Source organism: Hyperolius riggenbachi, chromosome 1, assembly GCF_040937935.1.
Source record: "Hyperolius riggenbachi isolate aHypRig1 chromosome 1, aHypRig1.pri, whole genome shotgun sequence".
In the NCBI taxonomy this organism is placed as follows: domain Eukaryota; kingdom Metazoa; phylum Chordata; class Amphibia; order Anura; family Hyperoliidae; genus Hyperolius; species Hyperolius riggenbachi.
The window spans coordinates 691142721-691159854 of NC_090646.1; positions in this window are offsets into that span (position 1 = coordinate 691142721).

A 17134-nucleotide genomic window follows, 5' to 3' on the forward strand; every position below is an offset into this window, starting at 1 on the left:
GTGTTCTGGGATGAAAGTTACAGCTTTAGTGAAATCCGTTTGCAAATCGGAGTGATAGATTAGAATCTAGAGCCAACGGTAAGTTTTCTATGTTAAACCATTACACCATTGAAAAACTGGTTACGTTTGCAATCGAAAGAAAAATGACTATAGTTGAAGAAGTAATGGCCCCTAAACTATGTTCTGGGATGAAAGTTACAGCTTCAGTGAAATCCATTTGCAAATCGGAGTGATAGATTAGAATCTAGAGCCAACGGTAAGTTTTCTATGTTAAACCATTACACCATTGAAAAACTGGTTACGTTTGCAATCGAAAGAAAAATGATTATAGTTGAAGAAGTAATGGCCCCTAAACTATGTTCTGGGATGAAAGTTACAGCTTCAGTGAAATCCGTTTGCAAATCGGAGTGATAGATTAGAATCTAGAGCCAACGGTAAGTTTTCTATGTTAAACCATTACACCATTGAAAAACTGGTTACGTTTGCAATCGAAAGAAAAATGACTATAGTTGAAGAAGTAATGGCCCCTAAACTATGTTCTTGGATGAAAGTTACAGCTTCAGTGAAATCCGTTTGCAAATCGGAGTGATAGATTAGAATCTAGAGCCAACGGTAAATTTTCTATGTTAAACCATTACACCATTGAAAAACTGGTTACGTTTGCAATTGAAAGAAAAATGACTATAGTTGAAGAAGTAGTGGCCCCTAAACTGTGTTCTGGGATGAAAGTTACAGCTTTAGTGAAATCCGTTTGCAAATCGGAGTGATAGATTAGAATCTAGAGCCAACGGTAAGTTTTCTATGTTAAACCATTACACCATTGAAAAACTGGTTACGTTTGCAATCGAAAGAAAAATGACTATAGTTGAAGAAGTAATGGCCCCTAAACTATGTTCTGGGATGAAAGTTACAGCTTCAGTGAAATCCGTTTGCAAATCGGAGTGATAGATTAGAATCTAGAGCCAACGGTAAGTTTTCTATGTTAAACCATTACACCATTGAAAAACTGGTTACGTTTGCAATTGAAAGAAAAATGACTATAGTTGAAGAAGTAATGGCCCCTAAACTATGTTCTGGGATGAAAGTTACAGCTTCAGTGAAATCCGTTTGCAAATCGGAGTGATAGATTAGAATCTAGAGCCAACGGTAAATTTTCTATGTTAAACCATTACACCATTGAAAAACTGGTTACGTTTGCAATCGAAAGAAAAATGACTATAGTTGAAGACGTAATCGCCCCTAAACTATGTTCTGGGATGAAAGTTACAGCTTCAGTGAAATCCGTTTGCAAATCGGAGTGATAGATTAGAATCTAGAGCCAACGGTAAGTTTTCTATGTTAAACCATTACACCATTGAAAAACTGGTTACGTTTGCAATCGAAAGAAAAATGACTATAGTTGAAGAAGTAATGGCCCCTAAACTATGTTCTGGGATGAAAGTTACAGCTTCAGTGAAATCCATTTGCAAATCGGAGTGATAGATTAGAATCTAGAGCCAACGGTAAGTTTTCTATGTTAAACCATTACACCATTGAAAAACTGGTTACGTTTGCAATCGAAAGAAAAATGACTATAGTTGAAGAAGTAATGGCCCCTAAACTATGTTCTGGGATGAAAGTTACAGCTTCAGTGAAATCCGTTTGCAAATCGGAGTGATAGATTAGAATCTAGAGCCAACGGTAAGTTTTCTATGTTAAACCATTACACCATTGAAAAACTGGTTACGTTTGCAATCGAAAGAAAAATGACTATAGTTGAAGAAGTAATGGCCCCTAAACTATGTTCTGGGATGAAAGTTACAGCTTCAGTGAAATCCGTTTGCAAATCGGAGTGATAGATTAGAATCTAGAGCCAACAGTAAGTTTTCTATGTTAAACCATTACACCATTGAAAAACTGCTTACGTTTGCAATTGAAAGAAAAATGACTATAGTTGAAGAAGTAATGGCCCCTAAACTATGTTCTGGGATGAAAGTTACAGCTTCAGTGAAATCCGTTTGCAAATCGGAGTGATAGATTAGAATCTAGAGCCAACGGTAAATTTTCTATGTTAAACCATTACACCATTGAAAAACTGGTTACGTTTGCAATCGAAAGAAAAATGACTATAGTTGAAGAAGTAATGGCCCCTAAACTATGTTCTGGGATGAAAGTTACAGCTTCAGTGAAATCCGTTTGCAAATCGGAGTGATAGATTAGAATCTAGAGCCAACGGTAAGTTTTCTATGTTAAACCATTACACCATTGAAAAACTGGTTACGTTTGCAATCGAAAGAAAAATGACTATAGTTGAAGAAGTAATGGCCCCTAAACTATGTTCTTGGATGAAAGTTACAGCTTCAGTGAAATCCGTTTGCAAATCGGAGTGATAGATTAGAATCTAGAGCCAACGGTAAATTTTCTATGTTAAACCATTACACCATTGAAAAACTGGTTACGTTTGCAATTGAAAGAAAAATGACTATAGTTGAAGAAGTAATGGCCCCTAAACTGTGTTCTGGGATGAAAGTTACAGCTTTAGTGAAATCCGTTTGCAAATCGGAGTGATAGATTAGAATCTAGAGCCAACGGTAAGTTTTCTATGTTAAACCATTACACCATTGAAAAACTGGTTACGTTTGCAATCGAAAGAAAAATGACTATAGTTGAAGAAGTAATGGCCCCTAAACTATGTTCTGGGATGAAAGTTACAGCTTCAGTGAAATCCGTTTGCAAATCGGAGTGATAGATTAGAATCTAGAGCCAACGGTAAGTTTTCTATGTTAACCTTCCCAGCGTTCAATTTCCCCAGGATTTCTGTGCAAACAGTGATAAAATGTATTTTTAAAACTTTTTTTTCCCTGTAACTTGCCAAAATGTGTCAAGCAAGGGTCTAGTATACAGTGCAGGAGAGTATTGATGTGTATGCATGTTTATACTGTTCACAGCATGTTTTTTTGAACGGACATTTCTGTCCATACCGCTAGGGAGGTTAAACCATTACACCATTGAAAAACTGGTTACGTTTGCAATTGAAAGAAAAATGACTATAGTTGAAGAAGTAATGGCCCCTAAACTATGTTCTGGGATGAAAGTTACAGCTTCAGTGAAATCCGTTTGCAAATCGGAGTGATAGATTAGAATCTAGAGCCAACGGTAAATTTTCTATGTTAAACCATTACACCATTGAAAAACTGGTTACGTTTGCAATCGAAAGAAAAATGACTATAGTTGAAGAAGTAATGGCCCCTAAACTATGTTCTTGGATGAAAGTTACAGCTTCAGTGAAATCCGTTTGCAAATCGGAGTGATAGATTAGAATCTAGAGCCAACGGTAAATTTTCTATGTTAAACCATTACACCATTGAAAAACTGGTTACGTTTGCAATTGAAAGAAAAATGACTATAGTTGAAGAAGTAATGGCCCCTAAACTGTGTTCTGGGATGAAAGTTACAGCTTTAGTGAAATCCGTTTGCAAATCGGAGTGATAGATTAGAATCTAGAGCCAACGGTAAGTTTTCTATGTTAAACCATTACACCATTGAAAAACTGGTTACGTTTGCAATCGAAAGAAAAATGACTATAGTTGAAGAAGTAATGGCCCCTAAACTATGTTCTGGGATGAAAGTTACAGCTTCAGTGAAATCCGTTTGCAAATCGGAGTGATAGATTAGAATCTAGAGCCAACAGTAAGTTTTCTATGTTAAACCATTACACCATTGAAAAACTGCTTACGTTTGCAATTGAAAGAAAAATGACTATAGTTGAAGAAGTAATGGCCCCTAAACTATGTTCTGGGATGAAAGTTACAGCTTCAGTGAAATCCGTTTGCAAATCGGAGTGATAGATTAGAATCTAGAGCCAACGGTAAATTTTCTATGTTAAACCATTACACCATTGAAAAACTGGTTACGTTTGCAATCGAAAGAAAAATGACTATAGTTGAAGAAGTAATGGCCCCTAAACTATGTTCTGGGATGAAAGTTACAGCTTCAGTGAAATCCGTTTGCAAATCGGAGTGATAGATTAGAATCTAGAGCCAACGGTAAGTTTTCTATGTTAAACCATTACACCATTGAAAAACTGGTTACGTTTAGTGTTGCTCAAATACCCCTTTTTAAAATTCGAGTTTGGTCGAATTCGAATAGTAAATTATTCGAGGTCAGTCGAATATTCGAGTCGAATAATTTTTACTATTCGATTCGACCTCGGACTTCGAGCTCACTATTCGATTCGGTATTCGAGCTAACTATTCGAGCTGACTATTCGAATTGGCCTTAAATAGCTTCCAACACTTGTTTTGAGGGTGAATGATGCAAGAAACCTCTTTTTTTCCAAGTAACAACAGCAAGTGATTATGTGGGGATGTTCCTTTAAAAAAAAAATGTGGAAAGAGAAGTTGTGTCCTTAATTTTGTTCAGTAGTGTTACTGTATATACTTCTTCTTCTTCTTCTTCTTCTTCTTCTTCTTCTTCTTCTTCTTCTTCTTCTTCTTCTTCTTCTTCTTCTTCTTCTTCTTCTTCTTCTTCTTCTTCTTCTTCTTCTTCTTCTTCTTCTTCTTCTTCTTCTTCTTCTTCTTCTTCTTCTTCTTCTTCTTCTTCTTCTTCTTCCTCTTCCTCTTCCTCTTCCTCTTCCTCTTCCTCTTCCTCTTCCTCTTCCTCTTCCTCTTCCTCTTCCTCTTCCTCTTCCTCTTCCTCTTCCTCTTCCTCTTCCTCTTCCTCTTCCTCTTCCTCTTCTTCTTCATCTTCTTCTTCTTCATCTTCTTCATCATCTTCTTCTTCTTCTTCATCTTCTTCATCATCTTCTTCATCTTCTTCTTCATCTTCTTCTTCTTCTTCATCTTCATCTTCTCCTTCCTTTTCAATATCGTCTTCTTCTTCTTCACGTATTTCTCTTTTCAATTTTTTTTTTAAAGAAATGCAGCTATTTTTGAGCGTAACAAATAGCTGGTGGGCGCACGCATGTTGGAAGCGCCATTGTATGTGCTCCCTGGCAGTGGAAACACAAAGACAGCAGGAGGTAAATTCAGCAGCAGGAGGAGGAGGATGAGTGTGTGGCAGCAGGCAGTCAATGAGGCAGGCAGCTCGCCGTGACATAATAGCCCTGGTACCTAGCGGTGATACCAGGGCTGTAAATAAACACAACAGGAGGTCCCAGACAGCGGTCGTGCAGCCCACATTGTGTCCAATACACAACTGGGACAACACAGTTTTCAACCCGGGCACCTCAGAAAAATTAAACCTTTTTTTTTTTTTTAATGGTTTGTTTGGTTTTTGGTTTTGCAACCAATATAGCTATTGTTTGACGTAATAGCTGGTGGCAGAGTGGCAGCAGAAGGTAAATCATCTGTGTACCCTGGCAGTGGGAAACACAGACAGACAGCAGCAGCAGCAGCAGCAGGAGGAGGTATGGAGGAGCAGTGTGAGTGTGGCAGCAGGTAGGCAGCGTGACATAATAGCCCTGGTACCTAGCGTTGATACCAGGGCTGTAAATAAACACAACAGGAGGTCCCAGACAGCGGTCGTGCAGCCCACATTGTGTCCAATACACAACTGGGACAACACAGTTTTCAACCCGGGCACCTCAGAAAAATTAAACCTTTTTTTTTTTTTTAATGGTTTGTTTGGTTTTTGGTTTTGCAACCAATATAGCTATTGTTTGACGTAATAGCTGGTGGCAGAGTGGCAGCAGAAGGTAAATCATCTGTGTACCCTGGCAGTGGGAAACACAGACAGACAGCAGCAGCAGCAGCAGCAGGAGGAGGTATGGAGGAGCAGTGTGAGTGTGGCAGCAGGTAGGCAGCGTGACATAATAGCCCTGGTACCTAGCGTTGATACCAGGGCTGTAAATAAACACAACAGGAGGTCCCAGACAGCGGTCGTGCAGCCCACATTGTGTCCAATACACAACTGGGACAACACAGTTTTCAACCCGGGCACCTCAGAAAAATTAAACCTTTTTTTTTTTTTTAATGGTTTGTTTGGTTTTTGGTTTTGCAACCAATATAGCTATTGTTTGACGTAATAGCTGGTGGCAGAGTGGCAGCAGAAGGTAAATCATCTGTGTACCCTGGCAGTGGGAAACACAGACAGACAGCAGAAGGGCAGTACACAGCAGCCCACTGTAGGTGTAAAATGTGTGGCTGCAGGCGACGTAATAGTCAAAGTGAACCAGGCTGGCTTAGCGAGCAGGAGCCAGGAGGTGGTAAAGGGTGGTAAGGCACATTAACGATGGTTCCGGCAGCCAGTTCATGTCCCCCTCTCGCCGACAACAGGGGCCAGGAACTCGCCTTCCACCCACGCCTGGTTCATCTTGAGAAACGTCAGTCTGTCCACAGACTTGTGAGACAGACGTGAGCGTTTCTCGGTGACCACGCCACCAGCTGCACTGAAGCAGCGCTCGGACAGCACGCTGGAAGGGGGGCAGGACAGCACTTCCAGGGCGTACTGCGCCAGCTCGCTCCAGATCTCCATGCGCTTGACCCAATACTCCATGGGATCAACAGGGGCATCGCTGTCAAGCCCGCTGTACGACCCCATGTAGTCAGCCACCATGCTGGTCAGGCGTTGGCTGTGACCGGAGGAGGATGCTGCTGCATGCATCTCCTCTCTAGTCACTGCTGCCGGAGCCTCTACAGTCCTGTAGAGCTCGTGGCTGAGAGACAGCAGGTCTGTGGGGCGCTTGCTGCTGCTGGATGCAGGCACCTGCTGCTGCCTCTGTGCTGGCTGCTGGACAGTGGGGGTGGAAGGCTGGGGGAAGGCTTCCTCCAAGCGCTCAACAAGGGCCTGCTGCAAGCTCCTTATTTGTTGCGCTGGGTCTCCTCCTGCAGGCGGCAGGAACTGGCTCAACTTCCCCTTGAGGCGTGGGTCCAACATCATGCTGATCCAGATGTCCTCCCTCTGCTTCATCTGGATCACCCTGGGATCCCTGCGCAGGCACGTCAGCATGTGCGCTGCCATTGGGAAGAGGCGGGCCACGTCTGCTGGCACATCGACGTCAGTGCTGTCCTCATCCTCCTCCTCTGCCGCCTCATCCTCTCTCCACCCCCGCACCAACTCAGCTGCGCTGTGCTGATCCCCCTCATCAGCAGCCAGGTCAGGGACCTCCACCAAGTCCTCCTCCTCCTCCCCCTCAGAGGTGGACTGCGCAGCTGGTTGCCGCTCCTGCTGGTCCAAGGCTGCCGCTCCCTGTTCCAGCAAAGCATCGAGGGCCCTGTTCAGCAGAGAAACCAGGGGCACCCACTCGCAGACCATAGCATGGTCCCTGCTCACCATGTTTGTGGCCTGCAGGAAGGGAGCCAGCACTAAGCACACCTGCTGCATGTGCCTCCAGTCATCATCGGGGACGATGGACGGTAAGTTGCTGGTCTTGTCCCTTCTCAGAGCTGCGGAAATAGTGACCAGGGCAAGGTACTCTTTGACAGCGCGCCTCTGTTCAACCAGACGCTCCAACATCGCCAGGGTGGAGTTCCAGCGAGTCGGAACGTCAAGGATCAGCCGATGGCGTGGCAGATCCAGCTCCTTTTGCACGTCTTCCAGGCTCGCACAGGCTGCAGCCGAGCGCCGGAAGTGACGCACAACATTCCTTGCCGTTTCCAGCAGTTCGCCCATCCCCTGGTAGGTGCGCAGGAACTTCTGCACCACCAGGTTCAGCACGTGGGCAAGACAGGGGATGTGGGTCAGGTTTCCCCTGTCTATTGCGGCAACCAGATTGGCCCCATTGTCGGCCACCACCTCTCCGACTCTGAGGCCTCTGGGGGTCAGCCAAATCCTCTCCTGCTCCTGGAGTTTGGCCAACACATGGGTTGCCGTCAGCTTGGTCTTCCCAAGGCTGACCAAGTGCAGCAGCGCTTGGCAGTGGCGGGCCTTCACGCTGCTGCTGAGGCGGGGGGTTTGGCCAGGTGTGCCGGAGGATGGCAGAGGATCGGAGGAACCTGCTGCAGTTCCCCTGAGCCTGCGGGGTGGCACCACCCACTGTGTTGCTGCTGCTGCTGTGCCCGCTGCTGCTCTCCCATCCTCACCCCCTTCCACCAAGCTGACCCAGTGGACAGTGAAGGACAGGTAGCGGCCTGTCCCGAAGCGGCTGCTCCAGGAGTCCATGGTGACGTGGACCCTTTCACCAACCGCGTGCTCCAGCCCTCGCTCCACATTGGCCATCACAAAGCGGTGCAGTGCAGGAATGGCCTTGCGGGAGAAAAAGTGTCTGCTGGGGAGCTGCCAGTCTGGGGCTGCGCAAGCAAGCAGCGCACGAATGTCGCTCCCCTCCTGCACGAGCGTGTACGGCAGGAGTTGGGAGCACATGGCCCGTGCCAGCAAGCCGTTCAGCTGCCGCACGCGACGGCTGCTGGGAGGCAGAGCCCTAACCACCCCCTGGAAGGACTCGCTCAAAAGGCTCTGGCGTGGCCTTTTGCTGACACGGGAATCAGCAGACACAGCAGAGGAGGCCACTGAGGACTGGCTGCCAGAACAAGCCTCAGTGTCGGCGGCAGGAGTTGCAGAGGGGGGAGGAGCAGTGCGTTTCCGCACTCCTGCTGGTGCTGCTGGAGGAGCAGGAGGGCGGGTGGCTGCTGTTGCTGCTGCTGCTGCTGAAGGCTGTGCAGTGATGGGTGTGGTGCCACTGCCAGCACCAGATGCCTTCAGCCTCTGGAACTCCTCATGCTGGTGGAAATGTTTAGCCGCAAGGTGGTTGATGAGCGAGCTGGTGCAGAACTTTAAGGGGTCTGCACCTCTGCTCAACTTCCGCTGACAGTGGTTGCAAGTGGCGTACTTGCTGTACACAGTGGGCATGGTGAAATATCGCCAGATTGGTGACTTAAACATCCCCCTACGGCATGGAAGCGCTGCTGCCTGTCTCCCTGTGGTGGTTGGGGGGGGGGCTTGGGGGGCTTGGGTGCGGCTGGTGGTGGTACTGGCTGATGCTGCTGCTGCTGCTGCTGAGCCTGAGACACCAGCAGGGTGTGGGACGCTGCCAATGCTTGCAATGATGCGCCTCCTTGCAAGGCCCACAAGCGCATCCTCCTCCTCCTCCTCAGAGCTGCTGAGGACGACATCCCCTGGAGGTGGTGGCACCCAGTCTCTGTCTGTCACCGGGTCATCATCATCCTCCCCCTCCTGAAACATGTCCTGCTGGGATGAGGACCCCCCAAACTCCTCTCCTGATGCATGGATGGGCTGCTTGACTGTCGCCACAGTCTTGCTGTCCAATCCCTCATCCCCCAAAGTGCCCATCAGCATCTCCTCCTCAAGATCGCCAACAACAGCAGACAATTTACTCATGATGCCTGGGGTCAAAAGACTGCTGAATGACAGGTCGGCGAGTGACGGTGAACTGGCCTCCTCCCCAGACCCTGCTGGGCGGCTGCTGCGAACAGGGGTGGTGGTGGTGGTGGTGGTGGTGGTGAGGGTGGAGGCCTCGGATGCAGAGCTGATGGCGGGCTGCTCATCCTCCGTCATGAGTTGCACCACAGTGTCTGCATCCTTTTCCTCAATGGGACGTTTCCGACCCGGCTGGAGGAAAATGGGAGCAGGTGCTACACGCTGCTGCTGCGTCTCTGCAGCGTGAGTTGCAGATGCTCCTGCTGGGCGGCGCCCAAGGCGTCCACGGCCAGTGGCTATGGGAGGAATGTTAGCCACTGACGCTGCTGCTGCTGCTGCGGAACTGTGCATGGTGGCGCGCCCGCGGCCGCGGCCGCGGCTTGCCACAATGCTGCTCCCTCTCCTCCTGATTCCCTTGCTGCCCTTCCCCTTGCCCAAACCGCGCTGGCTGCCACTTCCAGACATCTTCAATGTTTTGGGCGTATAGACAAAAGTTTTTTAAAAGGGCGGGTGAAAAGTGGGGTACTTTAATGGAGTGGGTTGGTTGGTGAGGTGACTGAGTGAGTGTCCCCTAGTACAGTAAGTAAGTAGTAACAGTCAGGAAGTACAACTAGCAGTTACAATAATCAGTAGTAATCACAAGTAAATTTAGTGTGTGTACACTCAGACAGTGAGTGCACGCACGCAGGAGCTAGTAGCCTATGAACACAGTGACTGAGTGTCCTAGACTCCTAGTACAGTAAGAGTAAGTAGTAACAGTAAGTAGAACTAACTAATTACAATAATCAATCAGCGATCAGAAGGAAATAGAGTGTGGGTGGTGTGTGTACACTCAGACAGTGAGTGACCGCACGCAGGAGCTAGTAGCCTATGGACAGTGACTGAGTGTCCTAGACTCCTAGTACAGTAAGAGTAAGTAGTAACAGTAAGTAGAACTAACTAATTACAATAATCAATCAGCGATCAGAAGGAAATGGAGTGTGGGTGGTGTGTGTACACTCAGACAGTGAGTGACCGCACGCAGGAGCTAGTAGCCTATATGAACAGTGACACTGAGTGTCCCTACGGGTACAGTAAGAGTAAGTAGTAAGTAAGTACAACTAACTAACAATAATCTATCAGTAATCAGAAGGAAATAGAGTGTGTGTACACACACAGACAGTGAGTGAGTGCACACACGCAGGAGCTAGCTAGTAGCCTATAAACAGTGACAGTCAGTGAGTGTCCTACTCCTAGTACAGTATAACTACAATACTATTAGTAAAGGACAGCAGAAATACTGGTATAGATGAGAGAAATAAACAGAGGACAGCTGCCCACAGAGGCAAGGCCCCCCTGAGGCCTAAACCTGTAAGCTTGCAGCAGCTGCCTGTCTCTAATGTAACACACAAGCTACTAACTAAAATACAATGTCTATCTAACTAACAACAATATAGGTGTATATGGCAGGTGTAGGTGAGCAAAAACGCTAGGTAAATGATCACAATAGAGCACTTGCTAAGCCAAAGCACAAAGGAGCAACTCTCTCTCTGTACAAGTCTCAGGCAAGCATGGAGAAACGGAACATGGCGGCCGCTATTTATAGGGTAGGGGCTGGCCAGGGTCCCCCTCTGTGATTGGCTGCCGTCAGAGGGCCTGGGAGCCCTCTGATTGGCTCTAAGGACATCAATCTGGGCTATGACGCTATTCGAGCTCGGTACCGAGCTCGAATAGCGCCGGGTTGCTCGAATAGCTCGAATAGTGAATGGGCTATTCGAGTGTACTCGGATAGCCCATTCGAATAGCTACAGCTATTCGGAGCTCGAATACCGAGCTCGAATAGCTGAAAAAGAGCTCGAATATTCGAGCTACTCGAATATTCGAGCTCTGCTGAGCACCACTGGTCCACGCCACCCAGCCTCCCCCTCCGGGGTGCCGCTGTGGTTTCCAGGCAGTGAGAGAGCCTGGGACCCTGCGGTCCCCCCAGTTGTATAAAAAGGGGGCATTGGGAATCCTCCCCGTTGCGCTCTGGAGGCCTGGAGCACACCAAAAACTGCTAGCAGATCCGCAAAATGCTAGCAGATTTTGAAACGCTTTTTCTTATTTTTCTGTAGCATTTCACCTAGCATTTTGCGGTTTTGTAAAGCGTTTTTGGTGTAGTAGATTTCATATATTGTTACAGTAAAGCTGTTACTGAACAGCTTCTGTAACAAAAACGCCTGCAAAACCGCTCTGAACTGCCGTTTTTCAGAGCGGTTTGCGTTTTTCCTATACTTAACATTGAGGCAGAAACGCATCCGAAATCCAAAAAAATGCCTCACCTCGGGAGTATGCGTTTCAGCAAAACGCCTCCCGCTCTGGTGTGCACCAGCCCATTGAAATACATTACCCAAGCGTATCCGCAGCCGCAAGTGGATCGCAAAACGCTGCCGAACCGTTCTGGTGTGCACTAAGCCGGATAGTGCTAATGTAGCATGTAGCAGGGTGACTGCTTTGTGGTATTGGTTTGTGCATGCATTTGCATGAGCATTGCCTCATGAATATCCAATTAGGCCAGATTTGCAATGTCAGACTTGCTAGGGTAAGGCCTCTTTTCCATGGACTGTGAATAGGCAGTGAAATGGCTCTCAAACTCTCACAACTGCTCACTGCTGCCTGGTAACTGCTTGCTGCTGCCTGGTAACTGCTTGTTGCTGCCTGGTAACTGCTTGTTGCTGCCTGGTAACTGCTTGTTGCTGCCTGGTAACTGCTTGCTGCTGCCTGGTAACTGCTTGCTGCTGCCTGGTAACTGCTTGCTGCTGCCTGGTAACTGCTTGCTGCTGCCTGGTAACTGCTTGCTGCTGCCTGGTAACTGCTTGCTGCTGCCTGGTAACTGCTTGCTGCTGCCTGGTAACTGCTTGCTGCTGCCTGGTAACTGCTTGCTGCTGCCTGGTAACTGCTTGCTGCTGCCTGGTAACTGCTTGCTGCTGCCTGGTAACTACTTGCTGCTGCCTGGTAACTACTTGCTGCTGCCTGGTAACTGCTTGCTGCTGCCTGGTAACTGCTTGCTGCTGCCTGGTAACTGCTTGCTGAGCACACAGCTCAACAGTCCGTGGAAAAGAGGCCTTAAACTTGGTGTTTGATCACGCATACATTTTCTCATGCAAAGTACTTCTTCTTCTTGTTTGAAGGTTGAGGCACTTAGTCTATTATATATATAGATGCTGCTGCCTGGTAACTGCTTGCTGCTGCCTGGTAACTGCTTGCTGCTGCCTGGTAACTGCTTGCTGCTGCCTGGTAACTGCTTGCTGCTGCCTGGTAACTGCTTGCTGCTGCCTGGTAACTGCTTGCTGCTGCCTGGTAACTGCTTGCTGCTGCCTGGTAACTGCTTGCTGCTGCCTGGTAACTGCTTGCTGCTGCCTGGTAACTGCTTGCTGCTGCCTGGTAACTACTTGCTGCTGCCTGGTAACTACTTGCTGCTGCCTGGTAACTGCTTGCTGCTGCCTGGTAACTGCTTGCTGCTGCCTGGTAACTGCTTGCTGAGCACACAGCTCAACAGTCCGTGGAAAAGAGGCCTTAAACTTGGTGTTTGATCACGCATACATTTTCTCATGCAAAGTACTTCTTCTTCTTGTTTGAAGGTTGAGGCACTTAGTCTATTATATATATAGATGGGTGGGATAGCTGCTGATAGGTATCTAGGGAGCTGGTTGCTAAGGAAGGATTGTTTGGTTCTCATTAAGGCTCTTATTGGTGCAGAAATTCCGTTTTCCAGGCAGAAATACACTTAGAAACTTCTTCCTTGTGATTGGCTAACATAAATTTGCATTCCGGCGGAATTCCGCATCTTTCTGCGGAATTCCACATTACTGCTATAGCAATTCCGTTCCGACCGGCGGAATCGGGAATAAGCTCAATTCCATCCGGAATCACGGAAATTCGAATTCCGTGGAATCCAGACTCCTGTCACCACCTGTCACCCCCTAGCACACCTACCCATCAGATCAGGCCCTAATTTGCCCTGTGTGGGCTCCTGATCACTTGGCCAAACCCTCAGATCCCCCCCAGACCCCCTTCCGATCACCTCCCCAGTGCATTGATTGCATCTATTCTCCCCTCTAATCACCCCCTGAGACCAGGGGCGTAGGAATAGGCCCTGCAGCCCCTGCGCCCGCGGGGGGGCCCGGGCCCGCTCGCGGCCGTTTTGTGGGTGCTGGAGGGGTGGCAGCATGAGAGGAAAGCCTTGCCCACAGTCGGCGGGGAGAGGGGTAGTTCCCCCCTCTCCCTCACCTCGGGGCTTCCGGAAGTGACGTCAGCCGCTAGAGGGAGAAGTCTCCGATGGAACGCACGGAAGCAGGTATGTATCTGCCCGCCGCTCGCTGCCCACCACAGCCCCACAGACACTTACGAGCTGGAGGGGAGCGCAGAGGGGAGAGCCCCGAGGTGAGGGAGAGGGGGGAACTACCCCTCTCCCCGCCGACTGTGGGCAAGGCTTTCCCCTCATGCTGCCACCCCTCCAGCACCCACAAAACGGCCGCGAGCGGGCCCCGGGGGGGGGGGGCCCGCTCAGAAAATCTGCAGGGGGGCCCGGTGGGGCCTAGTTACGCCCCTGCCTGAGACACCCATCAATCACCTCCTGTCACCCCCCTAGCACTCCTATCCATCAGATCAGGCCCTAATCTGCCCCCTGTGGGCTTCTGATCACCCGGCCAAACCCTCACCCACCCCACCGCAGTGACAGAATTTTTTTTTCTGATCACTGCTGGTCTCTACGACTTAATTCTGGCTGAGACCAACTGTTATGCCACACAATACGCAACCGCCAACCCAAGAAGCTACTATGCCCAGCCTTTTCAGTGGAAACCACTCCAAGTTTCCGAACGTAACATTTTTTGGGGCCTTCTCCTTAACATGGGTCCAGTCAAAAAGAATGTATTGCGGTCTTATTGGTCTACGCACTCAATACATCACATGCCCATGTTCTCTCCTGCCAGGTCCAGGTCACGATTTGAGAACATCCTGCGCTTCCTGCACTTCAGTGCCAATACAACCTGTCATCTAAGAGTTCACTCTGCTTATGACCGGTTCCACAAAATTCAGCCCCTCATAGACCACCTGTCATCAAAATTTGGAGATGCTTATACCCCTGAACAGTCATTTTGAGGCATTTGGTTTCATGACTACTCCTCACGGTTTTGGGCCACTAAAATACCAGGGCAGTATAGGAACCCTGCCAAGTGACCCCATTTTAGAAAGAAGACACCCCAAGGTATTCCGTTAGGTGTATGACAAGTTCATAGAAGATTTTATTTTTTGTCAAAAGTTAGTGAAAAATTACACTTTGTGAAAAAAACAATAAAAATCAATTTCCACTAATTTGTGACAAAAAATAAAATATTCTATGAACTCACCATACTACTAACTGAATACCTTGGGGTGTCTTTCTAAAATGGGGTCATTAGTGGGGTTCCTATACTGCCCTGGCATTTTAGGGGCCCTAAAGCGTGAGGAGTAGTTTAGAAAACAAATGTCTCAAAATGGCCTGTGAAATCCTAAAGGTACTCATTGGACTTTGGGCCCCTTAGCGCAGTTAGGGTGCAAAAAAGTGCAACACGTAGTACCGCCGTACTCAGGAGAAGTAGTATAATGTGTTTTGGGGTGTATTTTTACACATACCCATGCTGGGTGGGAAAAATCTCTCTGTAAATGGACAATTGTGTGTTAAAAAATCTAATTTACAGAGATATTTCTCCCACCCAGCATGGATATGTGTAAAAATACACTCCAAAACACATTATACTACTTCTCCTGAGTACGGCGGTACCACATGTCTGACCCCTTTTTGCAGCCTAGGTGCGCTAAGGGGCCCAACGTCCTATGAGCATCTTTAGGCTTTACAGGGGTGCTTACAATTTAGCAGCCCCCAAAATGCCAGAACAGTAAGCACACCCCACAAATGACCCCATTTTGGAAAGTAGACACTTCAAGGTATTCAGAGAGGAGCATAGTGAGTCCGTGGCAGATTTCATTTTTCTTTGTCACAAGTTAGCAGAAATGGAAACTTTTTTGTTTTTCAAAGTGTCATTTTCCGCTAACTTATGACAATAAATAAAATCTTCTATGAACTCACCATGCCTCTTAGTGAATACTTTGGGATGTCTTCTTTCCAAAATGGGGTCATTTGGGGGGTATTTGTACTATCCTGGAATTCTAGCCCCTCATGAAACCTGACCGGTGCGCAGAAAAGTCAGAGATGCTTCAAAATGGGAAAATTCACTTTTGGCACCATAGTTTGTAAACGCTATAACTTTTACCCAAACCAATAAATATACACTTATTGAATTTTTTTGTAATCAAAGACATGTAGCACAATAAATTTGGACAAAAATATATACATAGAAATTTTGCTTTATTTGAAAAATGTCAGCATAGAAAGTTAAAAAAATCATTTTTTTGACAAAATTCATTTCTTTTTTGATGAATATAATAAAAACAAAAAATCACAGCAGCAATCAAATAGCACCAAAAGAAAGTAAGGGCCCTTTTCCACTAGCAGTCGGTAGCGTTCACGCTGAACGCTAGCGACTGCTGAATCGCAAAGGTAAAAAATTACCGGCGATTTCCCGACGTTTGCGGCCGCGATTTTGCTATGCTATGCACTGCATAGCAAAATCGTGGCAAATATCGCTCCGCGCCGCGATCGCGTTTCAGGCAGAAACGAATCGCGGTAGTGGAAACATCCTACCGCGATTTCTATGTTATTTAGCAAACCCTAGCGATTGTAAAATCGCTAGCGGTTTGCGGTTTTGCGATTCCGCTAGCGCAAACGCGCTAGTGGTAAAGGGCCCAAAGGGACAAGAAAAGGAGGGAAAATTCATTCAGGTGGTAGGTTGTATGACCGAGCAAGCTGCAGTGGTCTGAATGGAAAAAAGTGTCTGGTCCTTAAGGGGTGAAAAGACTGTGGTCCTTATGTGGTTAATGCTGCAATCATTCGCATGGGGACTTAGAACAATAAATGGGGTATAACAACAGAGGCGCCAAGTAGAGTAAAATTAGTTAAAATTGTTAAAAAGGGGGAAGTGGGTGGACTCACTTCTGAAAAAATGGCCAGACAACGGGCAGGTTACTTCAAGTTTAAAGTAACATTTATTATGAGCTCCAAAAGTGCAACGCGTTTCACGGGTAACAGTCCCGCTTCTTCAGGCAAACAATTTTTGGAGGGAGCTGGGGAAGGGAAGCTGTGCTCTCATTCATTGATCTCTGGGCTAACGTGCAGCGGTGAGAAGGAGCGCAGGAGGGTGTGCACAATCGAGTGGGGGTGTGCACAGTGGCGATCGTTACTCCCCTGGAGGTTTAAATGAAGTTTTTAGGGGAGTAGATTTACTGTACTATAAACATTAAGTGGTTAATTGCTCCAGTCTTAAATAATGTGTCCTTCTATGAATAGACTCACAAGGGGAGACTTATTAATGCGAGTGCAAGGAAAAGTACAGAAAACTGGAGCAGTTACTCCTAGCGGCCAATCAGAGCCCTTGTTCTGGGCATCCGCTCCTCAGCTTCCTCCAGCTGCCTGCACACATGCGTTATCTGCTATCCTCATCCTCCAGCTGCCTGTACACGTGCGTTATCTGCTATCCTCATCCTCCAGCTGCCTGCACACACGCGTTATCTGCTATCCTCATCCTCCAGCTGCCTGCACACATGCGTTATCTGCTATCCTCATCCTCCAGCTGCCTGTACACATGCGTTATCTGCTATCCTCATCCTCCAGCTGCCTGCACACATGCGTTATCTGCTATCCTCATCCTCCAGCTGCCTGCACACATGCGTTATCTGCTATCCTCATCCTCCAGCTGCCTGTACACGTGCGTTATCTGCTATC